We start from the raw sequence: 12,889 nt of genomic DNA, 5'->3' as shown, positions 1-12,889 counted from the left end.
TGTTGCATAATGTTCCACAATTTCCTAATAAGTATGTTTTTATGACGTTCATATCATTTTTGTTTTAGGTTTAACATAATATTCCATTGATGTTCACGCTATATACATTTTACTTGTCGTGGAGGTCCTCCAAACATTTCTAGAACATTTAGAAAATGTTTTACCTAATATTACCACAACATTGTCAGCATGCAAATTTGTAACTCCTTAAAGCAGATTGGAATACATCTCCATTATGCTCTCTCCAGATTGAATAGCAATTCACATTTGAGGACTGTATTGTAGTCCCACTACAACGTGTGAAAGATACGCATGGCATTTTAATTTCATTCATATGATACTGAAAAGCATTTAAATCATACAAACACAACCATATGTTTTACCATTCATTTCTTGACAAACTGCACATTATTTCATTCATAGAACATATAAACACCATTTAATCATACAAACACAACCATATTGTTTAACACTTTATATGTTGACAATATGCACATCTTGGGTTTGAACCTGCACTGTTTGGTTCCCAAGACAGGTCTTTTGTCCTTTGCACCACCTGGGAAGCTGTTATATTTACCTTTTTCGGAATATAGCCATAGCAGTATGGACAATCAGGAACTCCATTCTTCTGTTTTAGTCTTCTTAGACATAACTAACCCAGGGACATACTGGTAACTGGGTTATTCGTCATCGCTTCACCCATCCTCTCTATACAGTATTCTACATATTTCTGGGCCCATATTTCCAAGGTATCCAAGACTGAGTGTTGATCTAGGATAATTTTTGCTTTTCAGATCATGAAAAATAAAAAGATCTGGTTTAGGAACCAAACATTGCAGGCTCAAACCCACATGTGCAGATTATCAAAATATGAAGGGTAAAAAATATGGTTGTGTCTGTATGATTAAATGCTGTTCAAATGTCCTATGAATCAGTGACGTGTGGTGAGATCTGAGGTCAGGCGTGATGCCGTGAAAAAATTGGTGCAACCAAATCATGGTCTGGTGCCAAAAACTGAAAAACGTCGTGCCACCAGGGGGAAATGTTAGTCTGGAGCTCTGCTACAAGGGGAATGTTTTAATATTGTAGAGGACAAAGATGAGACGAATGTTTGTGCAGCCAAATGCAGGCTACTGTGCATTTCGCTATTCAGGTAGGATGCAATTTGGGAACATTAATTTATGTTTTTGTTTTCATAATTTGTTTAACTTCTCTAGGGCCAGTGGGACGATTTCGTCCCACCTACGTAACAGCCAGTGGAATCCCGTGGCGCGTTATTCAAATACCTTAGAAATGCTATTACTTCAATTTCTCAAACATATGACTATTTTACACCATTTTAAAGACAAGACTCTCGTTAATCTAACCACACTGTCCGATTTCAAAAAGGCTTTACAACGAAAGCAAAACATTAGATTATGTCAGCAGAGTACCCAGCCAGAAATAATCAGACACCCATTTTTCAAGCTAGCATATAATGTCACATAAACCCAAACCACAGCTAAATGCAGCACTAACCTTTGATGATCTTCATCAGATGACAATCTTAGGACATTATGTTAAACAATACATGCACGTTTTGTTCAATCCAGTTCATATTTATATCAAAAACCAGCTTTTTACATTAGCATGTGACGTTCAGAACTAGCATACCCCCCCGCAAACTTCCGGTGAATTTACTAAATTACTCACGATAAACATTCACAAAAAACATAACAATTATTTTAAGAATTATAGATACAGAACTCCTCTATGCACTCGATATGTCCAATTTTAAAATAGCTTTTCGGTGAAAGCACATTTTGCAACATTCTAAGTAGATAGCCCAGCATCACAGGGCTAGCTATTTAGACACCCACCAAGTTTAGCCCTCACCAAAGTCAGATATACTATAAGAAAAATGTTATTACCTTTGCTGTTCTTCGTCAGAATGCACTCCCAGGACTTCTACTTCAATAATAAATGTTGGTTTGGTTGAAAATAATCCATAGTTATGTTCAAATATCCTCTGTTTCTTCGTGCGTTCAAGAAACTATCCGAAGTGTGAAGAAGGGTGCCCATTTTTTTAAACTAGAGAACCACACGACTTTACCAAGTTTGTATTTTTTTATCTGTTTTAAAACAGACGAAATTCAATAAAATTTGTGACAAAAAATGTCTAAATATTCCATTACCGTACTTCGAAGCATGTCAACCGCTGTTTAAAATCAATTTTTATGCAATTTTTCTCGTAAAAAAGCGATAATATTCCGACCGGGAAAGCGTGTTTACGTTCAAAGAGAGAGAAAATAAAAACATGGGGTCGCCTCGTGCATGCGCCTCAGTCAGATTGTCCTCTGATAGACCACTTACCAAAGGCGCTAATGTTTTTCAGCCAGGGGCTGGAATTACATCATTCAGCTTTTTCCCGGGTTCTGAGAGCCTATGGGAGCCGTAGGAAGTGTCACGTTACAGCAAAGATCCTCAGTTTTCAATAAAGAGAGTCAAGAAGAACAAGAACTTGTCAGACAGGCCACTTCCTGTAAGGAATCTTCTCAGGTTTTTGCCTGCCATATGAGTTCTGTTATACTCACAGACACCATTCAAACAGTTTTAGAAACTTTAGGGTGTTTTCTATCCAAAGCCAAAAATTATATGCATATTCTAGTTTCTGGGCAGTAGTAATAACCAGATTACATCGGGTACGTTTTTTATCCGGCCGTGTAAATACTGCCCCCTAGCCCTAACAGGTTAATCATTATTATTGTACTGTATATCGTTATTATTATAGGCAAATTTATTAAAACGTAACTACCACAAGGCGACAAATTACGTGTGATGTCCATAGGCAGGAGTGAGCTCTGCCTATCTGATTACTTTTTTCACGCCAATACACATGCACATTTGTTATTTGAGTGCAAGGCCAGCATCCCAGAGTCACCTCTTCGTTGAGACTGGTGTTTTGCGGGTACTATTTAATGAAGCTGCCAGTTGAGGACTTGTGAGGAATCTGTTTCTCAAACTTGACACTCTGATGCACTTGTCCTCTTGCTCAGTTGTGCACCAGGGCCTCCCACTCTTTCTATTCTGGTTAGTTTGAGCTGTTATGTCAAGGGAGTAGTACACAGCTTTGTACGAGATCTTCAGTTTCTTGGCAATTTCTCGCACGGAATAGCCTTTATTTCTCAGAACAAGAATAGACTGTCGAGTTTCAGAAGAAAGGTCTTAGTTTCTGGAGATTTTGAGCCTATAATCGAACCCACAAATGCTGATGCTCCAGATACTAGTCTAAACAAGGCCAGTTTATTGTTTCTTTAATCAGCACAACAGTTTTCAGCTGTGCTAACATAATTTAAAAGGGTTTTCTAATGATCAATTGGCCTTTTAAAATGATAAACTTGGATTAGCTAACACAAAGTGCCATTGGAACACAGGAGTGATGGTTGCTGATAATGGGCCTCTGTACGCCTATATAGATATTCCAGAAAATAATCTGCCATTTCCAGGTACAATAGTCATTTACAACATTAACAATGTCTACACTGTATCTCTGATCAATTTGCTGTTATTTTAATGGGAAAAGAAATTGCTTTTCTTTCAAAAACAAGGACATTTCTAAGTGACCCCAAACTTTTGAACGGTAGTGTACACGGCAAGGCTGCCTTTCCCCTGGCCTCTTTGCAAATTTTTACCAGATCACCCAAAAATTGGGGAGTAGTAGTTCAGAAATCGATTTTATCATGCAGAAAAAACATGACGACAACATTTGTCACGTTCGCTGTCTTCAAACTCCCTATCGTAAATAAGCCAAGGCGCAGCGTGCATGGAATTTCACATCCTTTAATGAAGTGAAACCAAAAAACAATACAGAAGGAAATGAAACATGACATTCTGGGCTGCTCACTGGCAGCTACACAAAAACAAGATCCCACAATCACAGGTGGAAAAGGGCTGCCTAAGTATGATCCCCAATCAGAGACAATGATAGACAGCTGCCTCTGATTGGAGACCATACCCGGCCAAACAAAGGAATAACAAAACTAGATTGCCCACCCAAATCACACCCTGACCTGACCAAATACAGAAATAGAAAGGCTCTCTATGGTCAGGGCGTGACAACATTAATATTGATAAAATTAATATTCTTTTTTTTTCACATCACTGCTATGAATGAAATAATGTGCAGATTGTCAACATATGTGTAAAAAAATATGGTTGTCCTTGTATGATTATGAATGCGAATTGACATTAAATCTGGAGAGAAACATAATAGGGATGTATTCCAACCTGCTTTGCTATGCTTTAAGGAGCTACAAATTTGCATGCTGAGAATGTTGTCGTAATATTTGGTCAAACTTATGTTCTTGCAATGTTCTGAGGACCTCCAAGACAATGTAAAATGTATATTGCGTGAACATCATTCAAATATGCTATGAACATCATAAAAACGGACTTATTTGGAAATTGTGGAACATTGTGCAACATTGTGGGAATGTTCTGTGCAATGATGTGAATGTCACAATAATATTCTTGCTACATCCCAGACAACTCCCATAACTTAATTAACCTTAACCTTTAAAGAACAGACCAGGTGTTATGTCATGTCCTGTGCAACATAACTTAAACATTTTATGAACGTCATCACAACTGAGCATATTTTGTGTTTCGTGAACCTCTCTCTTGTAATATACCCACACTGTTCCCACAACCTAATTACATGATATGGGAACATTTAAAAAAAACTCAGTAAGGCTGTTCTGTCAACATTCTTGCAACATCAATGGAATGTTTTGTGCAACCTGATACAAACATTATCTGAATGTCAACACAACTGGACAGTTTTAGTGTTGTGGGAACCTATCTCTTGTCATATCCCAACAATGTTGACATATCCTAAAGAAACATTCTGGGAACCGTTAAAGAACTGCCGAAATGTGTTCTGGGAATGTTCTTGTAACATCAGGTGAATGTTTTTTGCACCCTAAACTAAACATTGTAGAATCATCCGCACAACTGGAAAATGTTTTGTATTGGTATTTATTAAGGATCCCCATTAGCTGCTGCCAAGGCAGTTATTTAAACATTTAAGGCAGTTATATACAATTAAAAATATTACATGACATTACATTTCATAACACTTTTCACAAAACATTGCATGTGTTCACTCAGGTCACTACTCTACTACCACATATCTACAATGCAAAATCCATTTGTAAGTGTGTATAGAGTGCGTATATTATCATGTGTATGTGTAAGCGTGTGTCTGTGCCTGTGTGTGTGTCTCTTCATAGTCCCCGCTTATCCATAAGGTGTATTTTTATCTGTTTAAAAAAAGAATCTGATTCAACTGCTTGCATCTGTCATGAAGAGACCTCTAGTGGCATGTCTTGTGGGGTATACATGGGTGTCAGAGCTGTGTGCTAGTTGTTTAAACAGACGCCTTGTGCATTCAGCATGTCAACACTTCTTATAAAAACAAGTTGTGATGAAGTCAATCTCTCCTCCACTTTGAGCCATAAGCGTTTTGCAGGCATATGCACATTTAAGGGCCAGCTGTGCTGCCCTGTTCTGAGCCAATTTTACGAGGTCCCTCTTTGTGACTGAACAGTAGTCCAGGTGCGAGAGAACTAGGGCCTGTAGGACCTGCCTTGTTGATAGAGTTGTTAAAAAGGCAGTGCAACGCTTTATTATGGACAGACTTCTCCCTATCTTAGCTACTACTGTATCTACATGTTTTGACCATGACAGTTTACAATCCAGGGTTACTCCAAGTAGTGTAATCACCTCAACTTGCTCAATTTCCACATTATTTATTACAATATTTAGTTGGGGTTTAGTGAATGATTTGTCACAAATAAAATGCTTTTAGTTTTAGAAATATTTAGGACTAACTTATTACTTGTCACCCATTCTGAAAGTAACTGCAGCTCTTTGTTAAGTGTTACAGTGATTTCAGTCGCTGTAGTAGCTGATGTGTATAGTGTTGAGTCCTCTGCATACATAGACACACTGGCTTTACTCAAAGTCATTGGCATATCATTAGTATAGATTGAAAAAAGTAAGGGGCCTAGACAGCTGCCCTGGGGAATTCCTGATTATACCTGTATTATGTTTGAGAAGCTTCCATTAAAGAACACCCTCTTTGTTCTGTTAGACAGGTAACTCTTTATCCACAATATAGCCAGGGGTGTAAAGCCATAACACATACTTTTTTCCAGCAGCAGACTATGATCGAAAATGTCAAAATCCACACTGAAGTCTAACAAAACAGCTCCCACAATCTTTTTATCATACATTTCTCTCAGTCAATCATCAGTCATTTGTGTAAGTGCCGTGCTTTTTGAATGTCCTACCCTATGGGGCTCCCGAGTGCTGCAGTGGTCTAAGGCACTGCATCTCAGTGCTAGAAGTGTCACTACAGGCACCCTGGTTCAAATTCAGGCTGTATCACAACCAGCTGTGATTGGGAGTCCCATAGGGCGGTGCACAATTGGCCCAGCGTTGTCCAGGTTTGGCCAGTGTAGGCCGTTGTTGTAAATAAGAAGTTGTTCTTAACTGACTTGCCTAGTTAAATAAGGTTAAATCAAAAAATACATGTTGATGATTTCATTCCTGTGCTGTTTGTAAGTACTCTGGTAGGTTGACTGATAACCTGAACCAGGTTGCAGGCACTGGCTACAGTTTTAAGCTTTTTCTTGAGTGGGCAGCTTGATGAAAGCCAATCAGTATTTAAAAATCACCCAGAAAATAAACCTCTATGTTGATATTATATACATTATCAAGCATTTCACATGCTATCCAGATACGGACTGTTAGCACTTGGTGGTCTATAGCAGCTTCCCACAAGAATGGGCTTTAGGTGAGGCAGATGAACCTGTATCCATGTTACTTCAACAGTATTTAACATTTTGTGATGTACCCACAATGTTCCCCCCAGACTGTTCCCACAACCTAATGAAATATTCTGTGAACCTTTGAAAAACACATTAAATATGTTCTAGGAATGTTCTTGCAACATCAGGTGAATGTTTTATATGACTGGACAGTTTTTGTGTTATGAGAACATTTGTCTTGACCTAACTAATGTTCTGGGAACTATATAAAAAAACCGTTTTTGTAAGCTGGACAGGTACTACACACAGTAGACAGCCATGGTAAGAACCAGAGATAGAAACAAGCAGTAACGTATATGTATTCACTTGTTTGTGTTTACCATACATACTCTGTTGACTATGGTCTGTCTGGAAACATTTAGTCTTCAAGCCAAACCCTTTTAGATTCCAGGTAGAACCCTTTCAGTTTCCATGTAGCTGGAACCAAAAAAAGGTTCTTCAAAGGGTTCTTCTATGGGACGGCCAGAGAACCTATGTAGGTTCTAGATAGCACCTATCTAGTGTGGTGTTGTGAGGTTCATTGTCAATAATGGATGTCTTCCCCCACCTAGTGGATCATTCCCGTCAATGCAGCTGTGTGGCCAATACTTCTCTGCAAGTGAAATACTTTGCTGAATACCATATCGACCACTAGCACCTTGGCACATGTAGTAGCTCGGTCAAGGTTGGATAGGTAAAGGAAATATAATAATAGCTCCACCTGGACTTTTGAATTCTGTCTATATTTATTAAACTAATGACACAGACACTGAACATTGATGTACTGTAAGTTCTGTACTAGATTTTAGCCATAAAGCTAATTTAGCAAACATACTGTCAGTGTTTTTATCAAGTAAACTATTTAATGATGCCTTTGACTCTTTTTTAAGATTCATTGTGACTAGTGTTTTGTTCAGTCTGTGGGTCTCTCTGTGTGGTTATTTTGGTGGGGCCGCAGCTGGTGTGTTTGTGTTCGTGTGTCACAGTAGCATCACAGTGGTCTGCTTGGCTCTGTAGGCCCTAACAGATGGAACAGCCATCTTGTTTCTCTCCAGGACTCTGGTACTGCAGGGCTCTGGACCCAAATGTACCTCATGTACTGGCCAACACAACACACACACACACACGAAGCATAGGAACAACTCTGTCATTTGGGATACACATTTTGCTACGGGGGTCAGGGGACATGCCCCCAAATTTTAAATGCTACATTTCTAGTGACTTTTGAGAAAAGTATACAGACAAATATTAACTTACAAATGGGCAAATTTACAAGGCTAAGGGTGGCATTGCAGAGGGTCACTTACTCTGGTACAGTCCAATCAGTCTTATCTCCATGGCCATTCATAGTGTACTGAATATCAGTGTGACTGTGAATATATTCAATTAACCTTTTCACATGTGAGTTCCAAATACACTACCATTCAAAAGTTTGGGGTCACTTAGAAATGTCCTTGTTTTTGAAAATATATTTTTTTGTCCATTAAAATAAAAATTAAAACTACAGTGTAGACATTGTTAATGTTGTAAATGACTGTTGTAGCTGGAAACGTCAGATTTTTTCTGGAATATCTACATAGGCGTACAGAGGCCTATTATCAGCAACCATCACTCCTGTGTTCAAATGGCATGTTGTGTTAGCTATTCCAAGTTTATCATTTTTAAAAGCTAATTGATTAGAAAGCCCTTCTGCAATTATTTTAGCACAGCTGAAAACTCTTGTGCTGATTAAAGAAGCAAAAAAGCTGGCCTTCTTTAGACTAGTTGAGTATCTGGAGCATCAGCATTTGTGGGTTCGATTACAGGCTCAAAATGGCCAGAAACAAAGCACTTTCTTCTGAAACTTGTCAGTCTATTCTTGTTCAGAGAAACGATTCTATGCGAGAAATTGGCAAAAAACTAAAAATCTTATACAACGCTGTGTACTACTCCCTTCACAGAACAGCGCAAACCAGAATAGAAAGAGGAGTGGGAGGCCCTGGTGCACAACTGAGCAAGAGGACAAGTACATTAGAGTGTCTAGTTTGAGAAACAGACGCCTCACAAGTCCTCAACTGGCAGCTTCATTAAATAGTACCCGCAAAACACCAGTCTCAACGTCAACAGTGAAGAGGGAACTCCGGGATGCTGGCCTTGTAGGTAGAGTTCCTCTGTCCAGTGTCTGTGTTCTTTTGCCAATCTTAATCTTTTATTTTTATTGGCCAGTCTGAGATATGGCTTTTTCTTTGCAACTATGCCTATAAGACCAGCATCCCGGAGTCACCTCTTCACTGTTGACATTGGTCTAAGTGACCCCGAACTTTTGAATGGTAGTGTACATTTTAACGGTCCACCCAGCCAGCGTAATTGTATTTATGCAGGTGATGTCAATGCTCTCACTGTTCCAAAAACAAAACGCCCTCAAACTAAGGCACTCTGACTGCTATGTTTCAACGTTCCATCTCATTAATTCACATAAAAGTAGCCCATTTCACCGTGGAGGACAATTTACATTTGAGGCATGCTATGCTAATGTAAGGCGAGGATTAGCTAGATGAGCCAGATAAATGTCTCTCTTCAATGAGAACCCAAGTACTCCCCCAGTATTTCCCCAGGTCAAGTATGCAGACATTTGCACATCTCCAGTCAGAACAGAACCTGTCTGAAGATTTCCCCCCTGGCGCATTTTCCGGCTGGTGCCCACATTGCCTTCATTGTTGTTTTCCTTACTAATAATTACTTTGGACTTGTGTGTGTTCCTATCAAAGTAAGTACCTTATTACATTATAATATTTGTTTCTGTAAGTTGTTGTTGTTTCTACTGTAGCACACCGTATGTATCTATTTATGGAGCATAATGTATTGTACACTCCTTTACAGTTTTACTGAAGGAACAAACAGCTAGAAAATACATGCCTATATGTGGTTGTCTATTTTATTGAACTAGTAGTAGTGGTTGAGCAACAAAAATGAGTTTTACTAGAGAAAAGAAAACAGCAAGAAAAGACTGACAACTTATAAATATGCATAACCCATATTTCAATATGTAGTGATTAAACAACAAAAACTAAATTCCCACCCCTTAAGGCATTGTATCATGGCAGGCCACCTGTCAAGTCAGTCAGTCAGTAATTGCTGCAGATGTGCTCAATAGTGCTTGAGCATATGGTACTACCCAAAGCATGGCGCAACACACAAGGGTGTGTCGTAAGCTAAACACATGTACTTTGTCAACCTCCTCTGCTTCCTTCTCCTGGTGCTGGACAGGCAGACTTTGCAATGCCTCCGTGTGTGACTGCTTTGAGCAGCAGTTTGAGGGACCTCCGAGGGAAAATGCTGTGCATTGAGGTGTAGGGGATTGTCTGCAGCAGGACTGCCCCCAGTGGATGGACGCCGAGGGGTGTGGTGCTCCTCCAGCAGCTCTCTCATGAGCTTCTCTCTGTACTTTTGGTAAGTAATCACCTCACCTATGGGGGAGAGGGGAGGATGAAGGAGTGGTGAGGATGATGAGGGAGTGGTTTACCTGGGTAAGATATTGTCAATATAATTGCATAATGGAACTGTATGTGATTTGTATGTGAACTGTATGTCCAATTTCAAAATAAATTTGTTCAGTAATCATCTCACCTATTAGCTGGCAGTGGTGAACTATGTGGCCATTGAGGATAACAGTGTCGATCACATGGGGGAAAAAAAAAAATCTTATACCAGTTGTGTGAGCGCATTCCATAAAACTGTTTCTCATGTCCACCTTATTCACTGCTCCCATTTGGAGTTTATAGGTCAAGCACAAAGTCCGGTTTGATCTTTCTCTCTCCTGTCAGGTGGTCCACCTTCCCTGTGACCAACATGGTTGCTGTATGGACAGTGGAGAGTATATGGACGTCCAGTTTGTCATGCCACTTTACTGTCAGCTGTTGACCGTTCTCCTTGAACTCTACCTTCCCGCTCTGTATCTTCCTGCTTCCAAATTCTAGCATCCCATTCCTTTTTCAGCTAGACTGTGCCACAGGCCCCTGTGCTGTTGGAGAGCAAATGCTGGAAAAGTGTGGCACTGCTGTACCAATTGTCCACATACAAAGTGTGTCCCTTCGCGAGATGAGGAACCAGTGAACTCATCACCATGGACCCGGGCACCCCAAGCCCCTCATAATGTTGGAGGTCAGTGGTGGATCCTGTGTAGACTATAATGTCCTGGATAGAACCTGTTTTCACAAGACACATGAAAAAGAACTAACAAACCTGTGCCTTTTGGAGGGAATGTATAGATGGAACTCCAGCAAACCCTTCCATAACACGCGGGACTTGTCAATGCATAGGTCCTTGTATAGCACAAAGACCAGACCAAATGCTTTCCATGAGAAGGACTGTTACCAGGAAGTTATACATTTTGCTGATTGTGGTTGTCACCCATTTAGCAAGCTTCCCCCTCATTCCTGGCTCTCTCTTCTCCTGTAGCTACAAGGCATAGCGATTGGTCTCCTCCACTGTCTTCTACCAGCTCCTCTGTCAGAAACAGTTTGAAGCACTCTGCCTCAGCGGGTGATGGCAAGGAGTTCGCACTCCAGACTGGGACTCCTCGAAGCCAACAGCAGGGCCAGGAGGGGTGAAATGACTGCTGGCCTCCCAACTACCTCCGTTCCCTGTACTTCACCCACTGTTAGTCTGCCTCATCACCAGCATCTTCAGAGAGACCTGGGACTTCGTTGGTGGGCAAGGGGTCCTCAGATTCAGGGTTCTCAATGGGCACAAGGTTTGTGGGGCAGTTCCTCACTGTCACTGTCAGAATCTGATTCCTCACTTTCATACCCAGAATTTCGGCATTTGTGAGTTGTCTCCTTTTGAAAAACATTGCTAATGATACAGCTTAGCCCATTAGCTACATACATAAACAACAACACTGAATGGCTCCGAGTGAGTGTCAGAGGTTACGTAAGAGTGTCAGAAGTTACATGATTGACTGCCGGCACGTGCCAATTGTATCAATAAATTATTATCAGAAAATGGTTTGTGTGGTAATAATTGATTTATTCACTGTTTTATTCACATTTTCAAGTACTGGTGTTGACAAATAATGCATTCTGATTCTTGCATAGATTGTAATGGACACACACTGTATGATGTGTGTAAAACATTTTTTTTTAAGGTTGTACTGATTATGATGAGTTAATGCTAAGGTAAATGCCAACTATGTGTGCAGCCATTTTTGTTGACATTATACAAAGATGTTTTTACAAAACGAGGTGAAGGGAAGGTTCACTCGTCTTTTGAGTAAGAAGTAAATGATGGTACACGACACACCCCCTTCAACATGCATACTGCAAACAGACCCAACTCATTTTGTCGCCTCTTCTTTGGTTGAAGCGGGGGGGAAAAAAACATGGAGGATCGCACAAACTCTGGGATTACTTTCAACTTTTAGAAAGTGTTTTACTCAATTATTCTGATCACTGGTGAGCTCACCCGTAATGTGTTGAATTGTAAATAGTAATTGCTAGTAGCTAATTCCTATTATGGTTTCTGTCAGTAGAGAGTTAGCTAAATATGACCGCTTGTGTTAGCTCACTCTTTCCTCATTTAGCACTTGGACTAATGTAGCCTGCATTTTCCAATTTGGATGAGAATTGTGTTAAGCTGTTCCAACTTCTATGAATGTCTGAACATTGTATCCAAAACTAAACTGATGACATTGAGGACATAAAGTTGTAAAGACTGTGTATGTACAAATTGTTTCTGTGGAAATAAAGTGTGGCCAGCTCGAACGCTGACTGTTGCATCAATCGTATCGAGAATTGTTCTAATCACACCGGTTTAAGCATACAACGCAGTGACCACTGTAGAATGCTCAAACACGTGTGCTGATATCCGTCAAAGGGTTAAACAACCACTTTGCACTCTCTCTGCTACTGTATGATTAATTTCCTAGTATTTTTCTCACTTCCCCCATGTCAGGTTGTTACTACTGCTGCTCTACATACTGTATGGTTTAAAACGTATACTATTTTCAACTTATAATACAGTTATTATACTGTAATAATAACTAGCAACATACACAGTTA

At 39.9% G+C, this 12,889-nt stretch overlaps 1 protein-coding gene and 1 long non-coding RNA gene across 2 annotated transcripts in view; both read left to right on the top strand.

The window, feature by feature from the left end:
- Positions 1–12,889, top strand: part of LOC106583961 (discs large homolog 1-like protein) — a 223,627-nt gene that overhangs the window by 17,616 nt on the left and 193,122 nt on the right. The gene's annotated exons all lie outside the window — the stretch shown is intronic.
- Positions 9,043–12,594, top strand: LOC106583963 (uncharacterized). Its single transcript, XR_001323659.2, has 3 exons — positions 9,043–10,280; positions 10,827–10,991; positions 11,289–12,594. It is a non-coding gene; the product is annotated as an uncharacterized lncRNA (long non-coding RNA).

This window comes from Salmo salar, chromosome ssa23 (genome assembly GCF_905237065.1).
Source record: "Salmo salar chromosome ssa23, Ssal_v3.1, whole genome shotgun sequence".
Lineage (NCBI taxonomy): Eukaryota > Metazoa > Chordata > Actinopteri > Salmoniformes > Salmonidae > Salmo > Salmo salar.
This window is presented reverse-complemented; position numbering and strand designations above follow the sequence as displayed.